The 19,753-nt window shown below is 35.8% G+C and overlaps 1 pseudogene across 1 annotated transcript; it reads right to left on the reverse strand.

The window, feature by feature from the left end:
• Positions 1 to 628: 628 nt before the first annotated feature.
• Positions 629 to 19,415, reverse strand: LOC18435799 (protein CTR9 homolog; annotated as a pseudogene). The gene is made up of 13 exons (XR_016053607.1): positions 19,022 to 19,415; positions 18,027 to 18,093; positions 17,715 to 17,908; positions 16,220 to 16,320; positions 12,689 to 12,742; positions 12,401 to 12,516; positions 6,446 to 6,510; positions 6,001 to 6,215; positions 5,763 to 5,847; positions 2,744 to 2,844; positions 2,546 to 2,638; positions 2,237 to 2,305; positions 629 to 989 (listed from the first exon to the last, which is right to left on the reverse strand). The product of XR_016053607.1 is annotated as a protein CTR9 homolog (transcript).
• Between the last annotated feature and the right edge of the window lie 338 nt (positions 19,416 to 19,753).

Here is a 19,753-nt window from a genome sequence, read left to right on the forward strand (position 1 = left end):
GGAACCACATTTATGGTAGCCCCATCACAAATATGGATCAAAATTCTAGCCAATTGCTTCATTTTATATTCCGAGTACTGTTTTGGTTCAAAATAGAAAATCATGGGGCCATCCCCTTAATCAAATTAGAAACATCAAAGTATAAAAAGGTCGTGATCCGGTGTTGGTCCCACCTAAACAAGGTCCTGCAAGGGGTGAGCTGAAACGGTCCTAACTTTTGGCTTATGCACAACGTGGCCGCTCTCAAGACTCTAACCCGCGTTCTTGCACTAGCTACCCGAGCCTTTTACCATCACAACAAGTGACGGCCCCTTTGGAAACATCAAAGCATATAGAAAACAAAAACAACATAAAAGAAAACAAATAAAATTAGGGAAAATTATAAATACCCCCCAAAATAAACTTTATAGATATATTTCCCCCCAATACTTTTGGTATCACACCCTAAACCTCAACACTATTTTTTCTTTTATTTACCCCACCCTATCAAAAAGTCAAAAAAAAAAAAGACGACAATGCCCTTCTCTTATCTAACCCTCTCTACCCACCCTCTCTCTTTTTCTCTCTCTACTCGCCCTTTTTTTTTCTCTCTCTACCCATCTCTACCCTCCCTCTCGCTACTCCTCTCTCTACTCTCTCTCTCTCTCTACCCCTTCTCTCTAACTCTCTCTCCACCCCTTCTCTCTCTAACTCTCTCTCCACCCACCCTCCTTTCTCTCTCTACCTTATTCATTGTATCCCCAAACCTCCCACTCCTCACTGAACCAAGCTCGGTCCATTCCCAAACCACCTCTCCACTCCTCAAATCCCACAACCTCACATACCCATTGTGACCAAACGCACGTACCAAAGCTGACTGATATACCTATCAAAGCCCCAAATTCCTTCAAAAACTTCAGCTTCATGGCCACCATGGCCTTGTAGACCTCCCCCCTGATATACCCATCAAAGCCCCAAATTCCTTCACAAAGGAATGATCTCTGCAAAAACTTCGATACAAATGAAGCTTTCGAAATCATCATATAGGCAGCAACCAAAAACGGGTTTTCTACGAAAACAATGATCTCAACAATGGCTTCTGTGAGATGAAATTCTAGAGAGAAAAACAAAATTATGAAAGGAAATAGATGAAACTAGGGAAAGGCCTCTCCATATTTGCAGCGTATCACTAGATCAGTGGTGCTACCCATGGTCTCTGTGAATTTATTACAAGTATAAAACCCAAAAACAAACTCTCCCTCTTTCCCTAAACTCTCTCTCTCACTTCTTCTCTCTCTAATCTCTCCCTCTCTCTATCTCTCTAATGAAAACTAAATTGGCTGTAAGGCAAGGAGACTGGACTTTTTACTTTGGTTCCACTTTGGATGCATTGGTCCTGGCATTTTCTGCGCATTTATAATGTGAGATATGGGGTATATAGAGAGAGAGGACAGAGAGATAGAGCGAGAGAATTTTCATATTTTATTGGTAGACTGCTGATTTTGCAATTGGTATCCAATTTGCATATAGAGAGTCGAGGTAAGGGGGGAGTGAGAGAGAGAGAGTGGGTGTAGAGAGAGTGAGAGAGGGGGTAGAGAGAGGGAATCGAGAGAGGGTAGGTAGAGAGAAGAAAGAGGCGGGTATAGAGAGAAAGAGAGAGGGTGGGTAGAGAGAGTGCCAGAGGAGAAGGGCATTGTAGTCTTATTTATTTTTGACTTCCTGACTGGGAGGGTAAATACAATTAAAAATAGTATTGGGGTCTAAGGTGCGATCTAAAAGTGTTGGGGGGGAAGATGTCTGCAAAGTTCATTTTGGAAAGGGGGGTTTCTATAATTTTCCCATAAAGTTTTTAAAAGAAAGATGAGAGATTGATAGCCAGGAAAAGGAAAACATAATTTTACAAAAAACATTAAGGTAAGAAAAATAACATTTAAGAGAGAATTAGAGCACCAAAAGAAGAACACGGTGCATCCTGTGACTAGGCAGGCTCCTAATGGCTAAAACACCAGATCAGAAAGAGCTTATTCCATGACTACAACTTAGAGGAACACATTATTAAAGTGCAACTGCCATAAAGTCATTCTGAATAAAAAGAATCCCAATTGTTGATTCAAAATGTACTTTAGTACCCAGAAATAAGCCATATAGAAAAACCTAAAGAAGCATGGCAGATATTTAATAAAAAATACGGCATCTAGTACAAATTAGCCACCAAAATAAGTAAAAGGAAAACCGAAACCATAGAAGGGGCACCTACAGTTTTCAGGGCATCCAGTGCAGCACCTGTATCAGATGACACTAACAATTCCCCCAGCTCAAAAAATGCCTGTCAAAACAGAAAATCAAGTGGGAATGCTGTCCAAAAAACTAAAACTAAAAGTACTCTAAAACCATAAATTCGAAGGAGTTGGCTCCCAACTGTGTGCTGCCATTTGACTGCCAGAAATGTAAAGTGGCAACTGAGATAGAAGTTCATACATGAAATTCCTAATGTATCAGTCAAATGTAAATGAATGCAGTTCAGTGATTTAATACAGGGATTAAAAAATGAAAGCAGATGGGTAACCTGTGCATCACGTGAGTCTATTCTTGTTGCCTTCCGAAAGATATCCAAGGCCTTCTCTTTCTGCCCAAGCTGAGCATGAATAAGCCCAACAGCCTTTCCAGTGCAGAGAAATGATGAGATCAGTAACATGAGGAAAGCAAGCAAAACCGAGAGAAAAAATAAGCACCGCAACCATAAAAATAAATATTTCTATAGTACCTTCAAACTCTCACAATTTTCTGGGTAAACCTCCAAAACTTTTTCGAAATTTGAAAGAGCGCTTTTTAACTCTCCCAACTTCAACTGAACTTGTCCCAGCCCTATACCAAATCAAACAAAGCCTCATGAGGTTGGTGGTAAAATTACAGATTAAAAAATTCGGTGATATTGAAATCTGAAATGTTAATCACAGGCAATATTTGAAAAGCTGAAGGGGGGTCATTTACTCACACAAACATTAAATGAATTTTGATGGTAAAACTCGAGATTATTAAGGATGCATGAAGTTTAAAACTGAAATATTAAAAGCAAGGAGATTCTACTAAAGCACATTTTCGTGCAGGCAAAAATCAATAGAACTTCCTACACACAATATTGCTGTAATCAGTATGCCCACTGTAGAGCCAAGCTCCAACCGACCAAATTCAATAACTCTAGCATGCAAATAATATACCATAATGTATCTATTGCACATTCATAAACAAATTGCAATTGGTTATAAGCCATGACAATGCTTATGTCACGCCCCAAGAATTTACAATACTGATATTCCTGAGATGTGACAGTCAAAACATATATACATCTCTTGATAGGACAAATTTACAGTGGCGAATTCTTACAAAGTAACAAAAGAAAGTTTAAGCACAACTACAATATCTTCCAGAGTTGATCCCGACGGGCACTCAAAATGAAACCGCAGTTATCCTGAAAAAAATGTTTACCATAATTTGATGAGTTTGGATATTCATTAAGTGATCATCATAATACTAAAAACAATCACGGTTGAAAGATATCAATATTTTCAAAAAGGAGATCTATTAACAGAAATGCATCAAAAGATTCATTTTCAAAAATGCATAATTAAGTATAATTCGAATAATTGAAATGCGTATAACATTTTAACAACAATGCATAATTCAAAAGATTTCACAAAATACCCTACTGGCGTCCCAAGTAGGTCACCCATATACCCCATCAGCGTCCTGATGGGTCCACTTAATCCCTATCGGCGTCCCAGATAGGCCCACTTAATCCCTGCAGGTCCACTTATAGCTCACCGGCGTACCAGATGAGTTCACTTAATGCGTACCGACGTACCAGATAGGTCCACTTATACCTCACCGGCGAACCGGATGAGTCAACTTGCATACTTAAAGTATTTCTAAATCTCTTTAAACATTTGAAAGCAGCAATATCATGTACTCAACATATCACTGCAATTATTAATATGAATTTCACTGAAACCATTAATAACAGCCACTTTCAATAACATTTCAAAACTACCCAGTCAAATATTTTGGGCTCAAATTCAGAAAGGTAGCAGTTCGTAAAGACATTCTAGCATAATTGCCAATCTAGTATGTATAGAAAAACTCTTATAGAAATCCAAGAATACAGAATTATCACAATTTATGGGATGTCAATTCGCAAATAAACATTTCACAGACAATGCTATAATCAAATGCAAAAATATCAATTTTCAAATAATAAGGCAGTCATTTGCACATGAATTTTACAATGTCTAAATATTCAAAAACAGTAGAAAGAAATCTCACAATTTTACTAAAAGCAGAAATATCACATTTATTTCTAATAATTTTACAGTATCTAAAATTTTCTAATAGTAGACAAGAAAGTATAAATAAATTTATTTCTAAGAATTTACAGCATTTAAAATTTCTAACATAGATAAAATATCACAATTTTATTAAAAATATTATTTTTCAAAACAATGAGGTCGCTTGCGCATAAAATTTATCGCACCTAAAATTCATGATAATAAGCAGAAGTAATTATTTCATTTCATTTTTAAAAAGAACAGATTATTTTTCAAGATAATGAAGTCACTTACCTAAAATATTTGAGAGGGAGCTTTCGATAAAAATTCCGTTAGAGAGAGAAAGAGCTCACTGCGTTTCGACTAGAAAGAGAAAGATCTCAAAAATTTTCTAGGATGGGAGTCCTTGCCTCTCCTATTTAACTTCTTAAGATACCTTATTATATTATTTTATTAAGTTACACCTCATACATGAAGTGTAACAATTATATTACACCTGAACATTTAAAGCCCACGTCCACTAAAGGACCTGGCAAGGCAACAAAAACTTAAACCAAAATCTTTTGAAAGTAGTGATGGTCCCTAAGGATCATCATGCTCATATGGACCATCACTTATTAAAAGTTTCTTCTTTTTTTTTTTCTTTTTTTTTAAAAAAAATTTTAGGATTATTACAGCTTATGTGACTTATTGGTGGTTGCTATCCCTCCCCCTGGCCATTTCGCAACACAAACCACCCATTCCCCATTGTCCCAAAACATCCCCCCTCAAAGCTAGAAGGATCACAGGTTCCCCAAATGATGAACACAAGGTAACCTATACAAAAGAGGACTGCAAGTCACAAACTCCCAACAATTGAAAATATAATCAATAGTTAAACAACAATAATAAAACAGAAAAGACATGGACAGAGCATGTTCCCAAGTGAATGCCTATCCAACAACAAAATTAGTATGTACAATCCACAGTTGAAAATATACCGCCATGCACTTTCCACATCCTACATATACTAGAAAGAAACAAGAGGGACCATACCAAAGCACACTATTTACACAAAGATTAACAGCCATTAGTCCAGCTCACTCACCACCTAAAGCTAACCAAAAAATATACTCAGTAAACACTCCATATATGTGATACACAGGCAAGAAAAGAATTGGAGATATAGTAATCAACCAACAACCCCTGTTTCCCATTCAGCTTCCACAACCATCTAACCAGAAGGGGCCATATTAAAAGATTTTCCATCACTCAGCCGAAGGGCACATCTCTAAAGTCACACTACAGGTACAGGGAGAATATTATATGGGTGACTGAAAATGTAAATGTTATAGAATCTCCTTTCAAAGCATATGCACATCATGAAACTGCTTATTAATATAAAGATATACCAGAGAAGATCAAAATACCACAATAAAATATATGCATGGGAAGATAACATGAAATAACATGGCCACTAACCATAAAAAGGCAATACAAGATCTTGTGGCCTGTTGCTTTCTTTGATAGATGCCATGTAGTAGCATCCCGCTTTTTCATAGTCAACCTACATAAGCAATATTTAAGACAATAAGCAAAAACCTTACTAAACTAAAGGACCCCCAGTTTAGGATTAGACATGCTTGTTGCTTCCATGATAAAAGGAAAAAGCACCAATGTGAATACGTTCAAGTTGATAATGAAATAATTAACTTTTAACCTTGCTATGATAAGATCTAGCCAAGTTGTAGTATGAGTGTGATTTCATCATAACATGATCGCCCAGAGCAAGTGCAGTCCCTGTCAACTGCTCAACTAGAAAATGTTGCCCGGTAAAGGAAAAATGATTCGCTAAATAATTCAAAGCCATAGCGCAATATGGGTATATCTCAAAAGCTCTTTGCATTTTCTCCATTCCGCCGCGAATCGCAATGCCTACACCACAGATTGGAAATGTTGAAACAACTAGCTTATTAAGAAATCAAATAAACTTGACCAATCAGAAAAGGGAGAGAGCATATAAACTCGCCCACAAATGGTACAATGATATAAAAGAAGTACGGCAAATTGCATCCATTGGTCAACCAAATATGACAAGACATAGTATTTTGAACTACCATTCACAATCCCCCTCGGGTTCGATATAAATCACATCTTCCACTTACCCTCATCAGTTTGCAAATCCATAACTCCAAGCGCCACAACAGCCTCAACATTTTCTGGATCTAACCGCACGAGCAAAATTTCACAAAGAAAAAACTCAAAATAATGTCATCAATATTTTGACTTTGAGAATGCGTGCACCAACAAAGGATATGATGTGTAAAATACTTTTTCGCTATCAGTAATATGATATATATATATATATATATATATATATATATATATATATATATATATATATATATATATATATATATATATATATATCATATGGTTGTTGGACTTGATTTGGAGTTCTATTGAGTCTTTCAATAATAGTTCTATGATTTGGATGATCATTCATATTCAGACTGTGGGATCGAAGAGGTAGAGCTTCTGGGAGGATCCCTGACGTTAGGTTCAGCAATCCTTAAGGTTGTCCTTCTAGAGGATAGGAATCTAGTTTCTATTTCTCCATCTGAATATTCTATTATTTGTTCAAGGTCTTTATTCTCAAGGATTTTAATTTGGGATTCAGTTTGTAAAGACCATCTTTCAAGTAGTTTTACTTGAGACCATGCTACAGACATGGGTATGACAAGATTTGATTTTTCCATGTTTGTTTGGAAAAATATTGTTTGTCCTTTCGAATCTATTTGTCTAGCATTTGGATATAAGGTATTCATTACCTTATAACATATGCGATAGACAAATGCTAAATTTTGAGAACCTGGGTCCATATCAAAACCTTGAGTTTTAATATTTAGGGTCAAGACCTTTAATAGGTTCGGATCTGTGAAGGGCATCAAGAAATTTGGAAAACAATTGAAATAAATGGGTCCGTTACAGAGACTAGATTCTACTATTCCTAACAAGGAATCAGTGAATCGCTTAAGTCTTCTGTCTCTTAGACAGAGCAGAACATAATTATTTAATCATGTTCTTGTCAGAGGTTTGACAGCTATTTGAACTAAACCGATATGTAAATACTTGTAATCTTTCCTTTTATGATCTTCAATCATTCTTGGGGAAAGTAATTAGAATTTATCTTGAGTTTCCAAGACAGAAATACTTTGTTCAATAGTTTTAATAGAAAAACTAGTTTTAAATTCAAACGTTCCTTTACTATAGACATCTGAAACAGGTACCTTAGGTATGTTCCAGTTTTGGATTTGTTTCTCTATATTATCTATTATTATTTCCTCACGGTTATTCACACGTAGTGTATTACTAGTAGTAGTTGACCTATTAGATAGAGTTCTGATAAAGTTTGTCATTGTAATTCAAGTCAACAGGAAACAGTCCCTACACTTTTCTGACTCTTTCCTGGCCTTAGTGATCTTTGGGTCACGGCGACTTTGAACTCACTACTGCAAACTGTTCTCAGAATTTTATTTAATAGTTCAGTTTTCTACTAATGATACAGTTAAACCGCTGTAATATAAACTTGGCTCTGATATATATATATATATATATATATATATATATATATATAGGTACTTTTGGTATAATCCAATTTTGGATTTGTTTCTCTATATTATCTATTATAACTTCTTCTCTATTATTAAAACGAAGTGTATTATTAGTAGTACTTGATCTATTAGATAATGATCTGATGAAATTTATCATTTTAGTTCGAGTCAACTGGAAACAATCCCTACACTTTCTTGGCACTTCTGGCCTTAGTGATTTTTGGGTCACAATGACTTTGAACTAATCCTGCAAATTTCTCAGACTCTTACTTAATAGTTCAATTTTTTACTAATAGTACAGTTAAACCACTGTAGAGTAACTTGGCTCTGATACCATAACTAAGTAGAAGCAGCATATGAGAATATAAGCTATCATAAACTTAAACTATAAACAAATATAACATGGACAAGCTTTAAATATATAAGCACAATGAATAACTAGCACAATGAATAACTATAAAAACTTACATTTTTCAGATACAGAGGCTCGAAGAGAATATGCCACAACAAAACTTTAACTGCTTGGACTACAAGAGGAATCACACATATACTTAAGCACTCATCAATCTCTCACGCATTTACAGACTCAGAAAAAGGGAAGCTGGATGGTTGGATACACCACCAGATATGTCAACTACGAGAGAGAGGAAAGAGAAGGACGCCAACGGATGATCTCGGAGGTAAAACCAACTCTCCTTATAGCTAGAGGAGTTAGACAGATTTGAAATCTCTTTGAAATCCGCACGGACAATCTTTTCCAAGATGCTTATCTGCTTTAGTCAGCTTTTTGTAATAACTACAGTAAAAAATAGATTCTGTCAGTGGTGGCTACAGTAGAAAGTAGTGGCTACAGCAAAAAGTAGATTCTGTTGGTGGAGGCTACAGTCGATTTTGTTGGTGAAGGAACATGTGTCCTTGATATAGGTGGAGTCATCCAGGTCCCTCTATGAATTTTCTTTACTTTGAAGAAAATTCAATGCCTGCACAGTCATCACCGTTCATTGGGTTGCAGTCTTCTTGTTCATCACTCTGAGTAGAGGTGGACATTTTTTCATTGTCTTCTATAGCACTCCAAAGCTTCTTTTTAAGCTCTTCTTTAGATAGTTTAAGGTTTTATTGCTGTAATATTGCAACATATGTTGCTATTTCCATTTTTTCTTTTCGAGATTCATTTTTATTTTGTCGGGACTGAGGGATTCATTTTTGTAACTGTCTCACCATTTGATGTATATTTGTCTCCTTAATTCGGGAATATAATCCCACCTATCCATAGAATCTTCAGAGATTTGATAATCCTATTTTAAAATCCACGGGACTTGATATAAGGTCATAAAATATATATGATAGTCTCTTTTTTAAGACTTTGACTATTGTAATCAGATAATTTTCTCTATGAAATTTGTAGATTTGTAGGTAGAATATGGCTTGATGATCCCCATATAGATAACCAATTTTTAAACCAATTGGGAAACTCATTTGGCTCAGTTAATTTAAACTGAATATACCAGCTATGTGAATTTTTTGTATTCTGGTATGTAAAAACTTCATCCCAAGCTTTTATATATTCAAAGTAGTGATAGGATTTGATTTTAAATCCTTTCGTATTGGTGATCCTTGGTTTTAAAGGATCTAATCCCCATTCTTGGTAAGAAATAACCTTTTTTATTTCGAATTTAGAGTATGCTATTTCTGTATCATTGTTTCGGTAATGGTGTATTATAAATACCGAACTTGTTTCCATAAGGATACTTTCATATCATTCCCTGCATCTTTCTTTTATATTGGGATGCATATGTTGCCTTAAATATATGGCAGTTATTTCAATCGGGTTTTTTGACTGGTGGTCATTTTCTGTAATCAGCAAAGGAATATATGTTGTTTCCAAATATGTGGTTTTAGTACTAGAAGTTTGAGTACTTATTGGTGTTTGAAAGGGAGATATATCAATATCTTGTATATGCCTGCTTATTAAAGCGTTTGATGTTGATGGTGATCCCAGGGGTTTCCCCCGGCTGGGGATTATTTTCATCGATTGCTTTTGTTGATTCCTTCGGCTCTCCCTGTAAAAATTCTCGTGATAAAAAGTCAGGCAAATAATTAGTATTACCATTAATATGTTCTACAGTAAATTCAAAAGTAGAGATAATACCTTGCCATCTTGCGAAGATTTGTTTTGAAACGAGATTTTTTACATCTTTCTGAAGAATATCCTTGGCTGCTTTACAATCAGTTCGTATTAAGAATGACTGGTTAAGTAAATCACGCTGGAATTTTGTGATAGCATGGACAATAGCAAGTATCTCCTTTTTAACTGTTGAATAATTTTGTTGGGCCGGGTTCCAGAGTTTAGAAGTAAACCGGACTAATTGCTTTTGATTATTGATTTTCTGTTTCAATACAGCACCAAGTCCCTGTTCTGAGGCATCTGTTTCTACGATTTTAAACGCTGTAGGACTGGATAGGGCTAAACATGGTAATTTTTTAGCTTTTATTTTAATCTTTTTGACCACCTTAGTATGTTCATTTGTCCATTCTAGAGGGGATGCTTTTTCAGTCTTTGAAATAAAGGTTTTGCATCTAGGGCCAGATCTTTCTAGAAATCAGAAATATAATTTAACATCCAAGGAATTTTTATAATTCATTACATCTGGAAATTTAGATGCGAATTTTATTGTTTTATCAATGGAAATGATTCTTCCTTGAAAAATATTGTGTCCTAGAAATCTTATTTTTGTTTGGCATAGATTTATCTTTTTTGCTGAAACCACTAAACCGGCATTTTTTATGGCTTTTATAAATGTACCTAAATGTTTCCAATGTTGATCAATAGATTCTAAGAAAACAAGTACATTATCAATATAAACAATCATAAATTTAATATATGGATTAAAAATTTCATTCATGATATTTTGAAATTCTGAGGGTGCATTTTTTAATCCAAAGGGCATGACATTCCATTCAAATTGTCCAAATGGGATATTAAAAGTAGTTTTGTATTTGTCTTTTTCAGCAATCTCGATTTGCCAATAACCTTATTTGAGATCAAATTTTGAGAAGATACAGGCGTTAGCCAGTCTAATCTAGAATGTCTCTTTTATTTGGGATCAGATATCTGATCCATCTAAGAACTTTATTGAGTGGTTTATAATTTATAACCAACCAAAGAGCTCCTCTTTCTAATTCTGAGGCCTTTTCAACATAAAAGGCTGAACAACTCCAGGGTGATGAACTTTTTCTGATAAGTTTTTTGTCTAATAATTCTTTTATTTCCTTTTTACAATACCAAAATACAAAAAATTCACATAGCTGGTATATTCAGTTTAAATTAACTGAGCCGAATGAGTTTCCTAATTGGTTTAAAAATTGATTCTCTATATGGGGATCATCAAGCCAAATTCTACCTACAAATCTACAAATTTCACAGAGAAAATTCTTTGATTACAATAGTCAAAGTCTTAAAAGAAATTATCATATATATTTTATGACCTTATATCAGGTCCCGTGGATTTTAAAATGGGATTATCAAATCTCAGAAGATCCTATGGCTAGGTAGGATTATAATCTCGAATTAAAGAGACAAATATACATCAAATGATGGGACAGTTATAAAAATGAATCCCTCAGTCCAGACAAAATAAAAATGAATCTCGAAAAGAAAAAATGGAAATAGCAGAATATGTTGCAATATTACAGCAACAAAACCCTAAACTATCTAAAGAAGAGCTTAAAAGGAAGCTTTGGAGTGTTATAGAAGACAATGAAAAAATGTCCACCTCTACTCAGAGTGATGAACAAGAAGACTGCAACCCAATGAACGGTGATGACTGTGTAGGCATTGAATTTTCTTCAAAGTAAAGAAAATTCACAGAGGGACCTGGATGACTCCACCCATAACCAAGACACATGTCCCTTCACCAACAGAACCGACTGTAGCCACCACCGACAGAATCTACTTTTTACTGTAGCCACTACTTTTTACTGTAGCCACCACTAACAGAATCTACTTTTTACTGTAGCCACTACAAAAAGATGACTAAAGCAGACAAGCATCTTGAAAAAGAATGTCGATGCGGATTTCAAAGAGATTTTAAATCCGCCTCTCCTCTGGCTATAAGAAGGAAAGTTGGTTTTACCTCCAAGATCATCCTTTGGCGTCCTTCTCTTTCCTCTCTCTCTCTCTCTCTTAGTTGATATATCTGGTGGTATATCCAACCATCCAGCTTCCCTTTTTCTGAGTCTGTAAATACGTGAGAGATTGATGAGTGCTTAAGTATATGTGTGATTCCTCTTGTAATCCAAGCAGTTAAAGTCTTGTTGTTGCATATTCTCGTCGAGCCTCTGTATCTGGGAAATGTAAGTTTTTATAGTTATTCATTGTGCTAGTTATTCATTGTGCTTATATATTTAATGCATGTTCATGTTATATTTGTTTATAGTTTAAGTATATATATATATATATATATATATATATATATATATATATATAAAATGTAGCAAACAGATACCTGTAAGACACGCTGAAACGCTTGTCGAGCTTTATCAAATTGCCCTAATTTGTACCGCCAAAGTCCTAAACCAAGCCTTACTGCAGCAGGGCAGTTTGGATTTCCTCGCAAAGCCCTCTTCAGAAACAGCCACATATTAAGAGAAAAAGTAGGTGAAGTCCAGAATCTATAAAGGTATACAACCCATAGTTTGATACCAAAAGGTGAGAAAGACAAGTACATTACATGCCTAAGAGGCCTAATTAATTAAGGGAGCTGAATAAAAGGAAAGAGAGCAATGAAGGAAAACCTTGTACAACTCCAATGAATCCATGTATCGCCCATTATTAAACTTGACACATCCCTGCCATAAATTAAGCATAAATATGAGATATACATATCACCAACTCCAATTAATAATTAATGAAGTGAAACATCATAATGAGAAACCTGATCCGAAATATCTGAACAGCTCACTGTAAAGTACAAAGTGGCAAATAACAATTATTTAACAATGTAACAAAATGTCAGGGACTACTGAGCATCAGATTCATGCTACAATAACTTTCACAATGGAAAAAACAAACAGATCAGCCAAGAATCCGAGTGAAAAGATGCTCAAGAGAGTTTACAAACCACTAACAAAAGGTGGGAAAAAAAACAAATGAATGCTAATTAACAGAAAATAGTACCATTAAAGATATCAAGCGATTAAGGCATAGCACTAATAGTTTCATTACACATAATCATGGCATATAATACAAAATATGAGCTTATATATTTTCAATATGATATGGCAATGAAAATTTCATGTTCAATATGAAAACATTAGGGTGAAAATATTGGGGCATAAACAGAAAGATTGTAGAGAGAGTCTACATGGAAACTAATGACAATGTTGCCCCTATTAAAAAGTACGAAGGACAAGTCTTTAAACCAACAACAGTTACAAATAAACAGTACAATAAAGACACCTATCTATGTTTTACAGTTTACACACACACATACCCATCCTCCCCTGCCGCCCCCCAAAATAGTATAAACAATAGATGTAAAGGCCTATTGTTTTTCCAAAAAAGTCTCCAACAATTCCATGGGAGTGAGCAGTCCCTTATGCACCAGCTAATGATATTTAAAGAGTCACCTTTAATGGTACCCACTGCACCCACCAGGTAAACATCTCAACCTAGGCCTCAAACCATAGTTACCGGGAGCAGAAGCGGGAAAGGCTCCGGTTCCAAGAGCGGGAGTGTTGGATCAACGTCTGCCCAAAGCTCCAGAGCTCGAGGAGCGCGTTCTGGAGAGGGTAAAAGTAGTGGATTGAGATCCCGTATGAACAGGGAGCGCGTTCCCAATACATTGGGATCGAGATCCCTATTTAATAGAAATGTGATCCATGTCAAATGGGATCGTGTTCCCATATTCATTAGGATCGTGCTCCCATCGACAACAGGATCACACCCCCATCTAAGAATGATCGTGTTCCTATTTGGAAAGGATCAAGCTCTATTCAAGGAAGGATCGCGTTCTGTACATGATTAGTCTGCGCTCCCATCGTCGAACTCCACTTTTATGAAAATTTGGCTTAAAATTTAAGGAACACGTTCCATGCGATAGTGTGATCGAGATCCTTTGTGCATGGGATCGAGAATCCTATAAATAGGAAAGGGCTCCCAAAAAAATTGGAGTGTGTTCCGGTCGAGATCCCGGCCACGGAGCGCCAAAGCTAGCTTCCGGAGCTGGAGCGCCACCCTAGTTGGGCACTCCCGGTAACTATGCCTCAAACCATAGAGAGCCTGCAAACCCCAAAGGCTCTGCATGGCACATTAGGATCATTTCTACTTGTTACAAGCACATTCCTAAACCCAACATACTCCGAACTCCTTTAGCGCAAGAATCAAATTTAACCTAAGGGATACAACAGAGGAGAAGGGATGCAAAATACTGTAGGCCTCATCGTTGATCACCATTCCTATCACGACCTAAGGGTCTCACTCACAATTCCTAAGAGTCTATCACCTTTATACCATCTATTTCTGAATAATCCTCATTCCCTTGCTCTAGAAGTTCTCTCAATTCTTTGCTATATTCTACGAGTGACAGGCCAAAAAAAAAAGACCACCATAGATTGCAATCTTTAATTCCATACCATCTCTACATGTACCTACAATAGCCCAAAAATGAATGGCATAACCCAACAATATCAGATAAACACAATATAAACTCCCAAATGAACAAAAATTACCACACCGAAGGTACGCTTGTCACCTTCGTTCTGTATATGTATATATATAAGGAAGGGAGATAGGCAATAAAAGACCTCCATAGTGAAGCTTATTGATTCCAAGAATTTCATTTTTATAACATATAGAATGCAGAAAACCAGGGCTGGTTGATTCCGCACCCCACCTTCCTCAACTCACATAGAAACTCCCTTCTTCACTACCATACAAAAACAGAAAACATTTGCATTGACAGACAGCAACCTAAATGAGTGGAGTTCCCAGATCTATCTTCCCTTTTAGTATTCTTAAGTAGATCTACTGAATACTGTGCATGAGCACCGGCCACTTCACCAACTGGGGCACATCCAAGTTTCATCATAGGGGTGGCATCAAATTAGCACCCTCAAGACTTCAGAATAACATCAAATTAGCACCCAAACTCTTGGAAAGTGCTTATGTCACAGCTCCCCTTGTAGATGACCCATTCAAAACCTACATGTGTAGGTCCCTCACTACCTGTGAATGCAGCCACTAAACTCATCCAGAATTAGAGAGAAACACATATATGTAAAGAGAATTTATTTGCCAGCCTTCCCATCGCTCCAGGTGCCACCTACATCACATACTCCAGTACTCTAGGTCCCAGCTTCCATAACTATAGCTTTAGATGCATTTACTTACAAGCCATGACAATTTTTAGAGCATATAAGCATAAATCATATGGTTAGGCCTTATTTACCCAAGTGCTGCCATGTCATCAAGGGATTCCAGCTCTCACTTGATTGGTTACGGTGATTGAGGATTGCAACACAATATTTTTCAAATCGTAATGGACCTCTTGACATGGTGATCAAGGCAGTGAAACTACAATGTGACATCAAGAGTACCAATATTTTTCCTGCTCATCAACCCCCCATTCCCCTCCAAAAAAAATGATAATAATAAAAAGAAAGAAAAGAAAAATGATTTTCTGACAACTCAAAAGACTGCAATGTCATTCACAATTTGAAACATATGAATCACGGAATCTCATGCATCTCACAATCAAAGCAAACAATGATATGGAGATGCAAGATACGCAGGCATAAATCGACCAGACAAACCATCTCTCAAGAATGACATGTCTCGACCTATAGACAAACATTGGCAAAACTGCTTTTTAGATGCTGCCCCAAGGATAAGTCTTGCTCGCAAATGTTAGCCCCACTTATGAGTTTACATTTTTTCAGAAAAACCACCGCATAAGTTTACTTTACCGACCTTATCATCGTTACCCTCACAGAATATTTTATAGAAGGTCCAAGTCATCCCTGATAACAAGTAGGCATAGAGAATAAAATCAACACTATCTATGCCATAAACTGAGTTCAGAACATTATTGCTTCTCAAACACAATGTTAAGCCATGTGAATAACCCTTGACATTGGCTGTAAGGGAACTATGGATCAAAAATGAAAGGGACATCCATGAAGACAAAACAAAGGAAACAAACACGAAACAATCTTAACCTCACATAGTGCCTGTGTGGTTGAACTAGATAAAGTAAAAAACATAATAATTTTTTGACAAAAAGAAAATAAATTTCTTGAAAAGGAGAAAATTGAAGACCACAATACCTGACCAAGAAGAGCTGGAATATTATCAGATTGTCCATCCAATACAATCTTGAATGCATTAGACGCCTGTTCTAGATCACCCTTCGCCAGTAAAAGCTGGGCTGTTTGAATCAACATGTAAAGCTATAAATCAACATGTATACCAATATATAAATCAATATAAGCTATGCAATTCATCAACATATATGATGGAAACTTTTGGCGAGAACACATAAGAGATTAAGGTGTATTCACTTGTGTTTCACTTAGTTATGCATTCTCACTCAAGGCATATCCTGAAAATACATTCCAAGTGTCGTGTCTTACTTAAGTATGCATTCTCACTCAAGGCATATCTGCTCTTTTTTTTATTACATGTTATAAATTGAGCTAACTTCCAGCAAACAACCTAAAGATGTTATCAATCCATTAAAACAATTTGTCTTTTTGGGTATTTTTCTTCTTCTGCGCTTGGCATGACCTCCAGGCAGGTTTGCCCTCAGCCTATGCAAGTGCAACTTGCGTTCAAAGACTCGATGATTCATGGGATTCTGCAATGCACCAAGTTTTTATCAATCCATTAAATGCTCAATAACTTTTTTGGAATTGAAAAATACAAAAGGCATTTCAAAGCTTAATATGGCTTGGGACTCAGCAGAATCTTAATGCAGTCCAAATTCAACTTCATAAGCCTTCTGGACTTAACTGTTAGATACTCTTTGAAAAAAAAAAATTTACACAAGGAAGACTTGGTAAGGCCAGGTTGTGAATCAGGAGTTTCCCAGATTTAATCCCCAGCAAGTCTGCATGCATTATCCAAAATTCCAAACTGATCAACTCAAGAGAGACGCGAGTCCAAAATCTAATAATTTAAATTCAATAGTGTTCATTATGTGGACAATCCTAAAATTATTAACACCCACACATATCCATTTAGCACAACCAGAATGTACTAAATAACAGTTCTCTCGTCTGGCTGCCAAATTCTAATCATGATGAATGGCTATCCAAAAAATTTGTTTTGCCAAGGTGTAGGCAATTCAATTAGTGTTTATCTTATTTATTGCCTTATTGATAACCACATTATATTGAACAATCATCATAAAAATATGGTTTTTCTTTTATTTTTCAAATACAGTGATTTAATTAGCTACAAATAACAAAGGCCATGCCATTGTGAATGCAGCCTGCTTCCTTTCATCTCATGCACTGTGGACCAAACCTGACTCCAGACATATTACACCATAATTAGGATTTTTTTTTAACTTTGATACGTAATTATGAACATTTTTAACAATCTGATACAAGAGGCACAAGAATGTGTGGTTCAGGGTTCTCAATGCAATCGGAATGGAATATAAAGGCCAAAGATGCAAGAAAGAAAGGTGATGGGGTTTGTCATAGATATCCAATTGCCATAATACCATAATACAGAATAGTTATTCCTAACAAACATGTATTTAAAAAATTTTCTTTACATGCCGTAAAGTAAACCAGTTTACACTATGGTGAATACCTTTTCCAACCCAAGTGGAAGATTCATGCATATTAATCCATGATGCTTTGTTGTAGTATTGCGTAGCAGAAATAAAATGATCTTCCTTTTCCCTTGCTTAGTTTCAATTTTCCCAAGGTAGCAATAGTAAGCCTCGAATGCATTAAGCATACCGATTCGCTCATATGTGACTCCTGCATAATATTCATCAATTTCTGTGGACCAAACCAAAACAGAGAGTAAGAATCATATGCACATCAGTGAGAATGTAGGAGATCAGTAAACAAGTAACAAAAAACTTCTTGAAACAACTGGTGAAGAAAATGAAAGTACCTGGACTTGAACCTTCCTCCAAGATTTGGCGAAATTGTTCAAGCTTTCCTTGTTTGAAGTATTCACGCTGCATTTGCATCGACCAAATATTTAAAAATAATAATAATAAGGAAAAGACAGCCAAAATAAATAATCAAGAAAATATCATATACAGCTCAAGCCCTAACTGCTTTCAAGCTATAAGATAATGTTCCGTCAATGAGCAAAAATTCAAAATATTCAAAGACAGTTTCTGCTTCCTATGCCTGCATCCTCACAACAATATAGATCATTTCCTGTCAATAACAAAAAAAAAAAAAGTACAAACAAAAGGCAGCCATTCTCTCCGATGGCACAAAACCTCCAAAATACATATCCTTTCCATTCACGCCATAAACTGCTAAACCACCTACCACAACATTTCCTTCCTAGAAAAATCAATGCAGCAAATTATAGATAGTTTGTCACTAATTTCCATAGAATCCAACTCAATCATCAAGTAAAACTCAATTATCAAATAACCATACATTCCCCGCTCGAATCTATCTGAATGCAACAACTACCCCTCTATTACTTTTAATTACAGTTGGAATACTAACCATCAGCTTATCAAGTTATCATTGTTGCTGAAGTAAAAAGTAAAAGCTATAGCAAGAGAGCCCACGTCCCTGGGGCCTAGGCGCTGGACCGTAACCTTGACCCTAACTCAAATGTATTTCATCAGGAATTACAGTTAATCGCCATTATATATCGTCAGGAACAGACGGTCATGCCATTCAGGTATTGAAACGTAGAAAAGAAAATGGCCTAAACATAGATCGTTGATAATTCAAAGATAACAAAATCAACAGTTTCTGCAGGCTCTTTATTGTTTCCAAGGCATGGCAAGCATGTGGTAAAGGATCAATATCAACCATAACCAGATAAACTCTATAAAAGTCAAAACCGCCATAATTTGTTATGAAATCTCTGAAATTGCAGTAAAATTGCACAGAATTTTGCAATTTTGCACTTACAGCGATGATGAGCCATAGATGCAATGGAGCTTGTTCAGCCTTGAGAATGTCGAGCATATCAGTAGCGTCTCTCGGGAGCTGGTCTAGGGCAACTCTCACCTCTTCCTCTGAGTTTTGAACGGGAATGTATACACAGGCCATGGCTAATTAAAAAACCCTAGAAAAGCCTTAAAAGCTATGGCGAACTGGAACCCAAGGGAAACCCTAGAAAACCGTAAAAGAATTCATGGACTATTTGCCCTGAGATTTAAAGAGAGCAATGGAACGTTTGGTCGAGCGGGAGAAAGAGCAATTCATGGACTCTTTGCCCTGCGATTTGAAGAGAGCAATGGAACGTTTGGTCAAGCGGAAGAAAGAGCAAACCCAGTGTTGGCAAAATATTATCGGAACTGTTAAAAGGACACGAGCCCGGGAACAATTTAACGGCTTTCACGTCAAATCGGCGGATTCAACCGCTTTTAAAAAAAAAATAAAAAATATTTAAATCTTTCAAAAAATTAAAAATATTTTAAAAAATTAAAAAAGATACAAAATAAATTTACTAAAATATGAAAAATATTTTAATAAAAAAAATATATTCAAATGGATGTTGAAAATTAATGAACAAAATAAAGTATAACAAATAAATTTGTGCCTAGAAATATTTTTAAAAAGTTAGAAAAGATAAAAAAGTATAAAAAGTGAATATTAATGACCAATACAGCTTTTAATTTTACCATAATCTGAATAATA

The sequence above is a fragment of the Amborella trichopoda genome, chromosome 4 (genome assembly GCF_054954075.1).
Source record: "Amborella trichopoda isolate Santa Cruz 75 chromosome 4, AtrichopodaSantaCruz75HAP2 v2.0, whole genome shotgun sequence".
Classification (NCBI taxonomy): Eukaryota; Viridiplantae; Streptophyta; class Magnoliopsida; order Amborellales; family Amborellaceae; genus Amborella; species Amborella trichopoda.